Raw genomic sequence first — 2,432 nt, forward strand, 5'->3', positions numbered from 1 at the left:
ACCATGGCCTGTATCAGGCGCACCTTAGTCTCCAGAGAGACACCGTTGCTCTTGAGTACTTTATCCACCAGCTACTCCAAGGGAGAAGGATGGGCCCACCCACACACAATTTAAAACCACTAAAAACATACTGGAGGGTCAGGAGTGAGTCAGTTCTGATTAGATGGTACACAAAAACAACAACAAATTGCATGGGAGGAGATTGCTCTTGTTTCTCCTGTAGTGCAAATAATGGATTTGAACCACCGGAGAGACTGACTTTTATATTATTAGCAGCACAGCTTCCTGTAAACGAGGCCACGGGAGCTCTGAGTGACAAAGAGTTTAAATAACCCCCCTAAGTCTATCTTCTCCATATGAATTAGTGTATAGGAATGAATACCTCCCATCTCCCTTGTGTTTATGTAAAAAATTTGTATAACATGAACAGATTCTTAAAATACTTCTTTGCCATACCTTTATCTATTTTAATTGATTTTCTATTTTTAAAACTTCTTATTGGATTTGTTTTTGTCTTAAAATTGTTATTTTATAGAGCAAGCATGAGTGTGTGTGGGGGAAACATTAGAATTGGGGTAGAAATCTTAGATTTTCTCCACATCATAACCTTCCCATGTCTTTTTTTTTGTCCTCAAAAAATTCATTCGATTAATTTGCTTTTTATTTCCTCATGTGTAATCAGGAGAAAAGAATCACTTCAAGCTCAACGAACCGTGTTAAGGATAATTAAAGTATGTGAAAACATTTTGAAAATTTAAAATATTTAAAGTATTTTAAAATGTAATTTAAAATATTATAACAACTCTACTTAGAAATTAGTTGAATTATGCCCAAATATTTTGAAAAATGCATAACTGGTAAGCAACAAAGTTGGCCGATTGGTGGAGATTTCTCAGCAAAATATTGGGTAAGCACTATAATTCCTTCTTGCTAATTTCATAGAGGAAGGAAGGTCGGAAAGATAGAATGGGAAATGAACTGTGCAAAAAAATACTCCAGACTTGACAATTTAAAAATTTCAATTGTCAAGATTAAGAGAAGATGCTGTGCTTGTAGTTAGATGACCCTTTGCTAATGAGATTTGGTCCAGAATGGACCACACTCAGTCTCAGTCAGACTTGATTTAGAAGGTAAGATTTTGAACTTGGACAAAATGATGGGACCTGTTAAGACTTGCATAGATGGTAGGATGTGGTGAATACATTTGGAACCTTGGCAAAGCTTGAATATTTTAGAGGACCCGAGAGAGCAATGTTATGCACTGAGTTGTCCCTCCAGGAAGATAATTTGAAACCTATGCCCTGTACCTGTGAATGTGGACTTGTTGGGAAGGTAAAATGAGTTTGTCTTCATTTTCAGTTAAGTTTTCATAATACTTGTAGAGTTGGTTAAATCTTAATCCTAATATCTTCTAAGGGGTTTCTTATAAAAGGACAGTGATATACAAAGAACACAGCATAATTGATGAAGGAGGCAGGTAGATGTACAAGCAAGAAAGGAAAGCCAAGGTTGCTAGAAGGCACTGGAAACTAGAACAACAGCTAACTTCTCAAAGGCCTCAGAGAATTTATACAGTAATATGCCAATTTGGACTTGTATCCTCTAGAACTCTAAGACAATTTCTTTTTATTCCTACTAATTTATTTACAAAATTCAAATACAAATTTCAACAAATTCTTTCCATTTCCCTCACAATCCCATCCATCAAATTGTACAACCGGATGATTAATCCCCCCCTCCCTCAGCACATCCGCATTCCTCTGCTTCCAGCCTCTCCAACCCCTCCTGGATCCTTATACTCATCCTACAATAACAGTTTTATGCAATATTTGTCCTTATGTGACTGAGTTAGTTCACTCAGTATAATGCTCTCCAGTCCCTCCCAAGTTAGGTAATAATCTTAGACAATTTCTATTCCTTAAGGCCACCTTCTTTTTGCCATTTTATAATCAAAGACTGAAGAATCTAAAACACTATCTAAGGGAACTTTTACTTTCTTTTTCCCCACAGAAGAGGGCAATCTTGTCATAGTTTTAAAGTCAACTTATTTTAAGAAAACCCTATGAAAATAATAGCTGACTTGTTTCTGCTACTATCTCAGTAAGTGATATTTCTTGCTCTTTATCTGAAGTTCTTAAGAAGAAACATGCAAATCATTTTTCATTGTTCAATTTCTTCCTGTTGTTATGTGCCATCAAGTCACCTATGACTCCTAGTGACCTTATGGACAACAGCTCTGTAGCCTGTCCTGTCCTGAGCCAGTCTTACTATTCCCATTACTCCAGTTACTGTGTCAATCCTTCTCACCTGAAGTCTTCCTCTCCACACTGTCCCTCCACACTTCCAAGCATGATGTCCTTCTCCAAAGACTAGTCCCTTCTGACCACATGCCCAAAGTATGGGAGACAGAGCTTCAGAATTCTTGCCTCCAA

This window comes from Elephantulus edwardii, unplaced genomic scaffold (genome assembly GCF_000299155.1).
Source record: "Elephantulus edwardii isolate Elephantulus edwardi_28Jun2011 unplaced genomic scaffold, EleEdw1.0 scaffold00011, whole genome shotgun sequence".
Classification (NCBI taxonomy): Eukaryota; Metazoa; Chordata; class Mammalia; order Macroscelidea; family Macroscelididae; genus Elephantulus; species Elephantulus edwardii.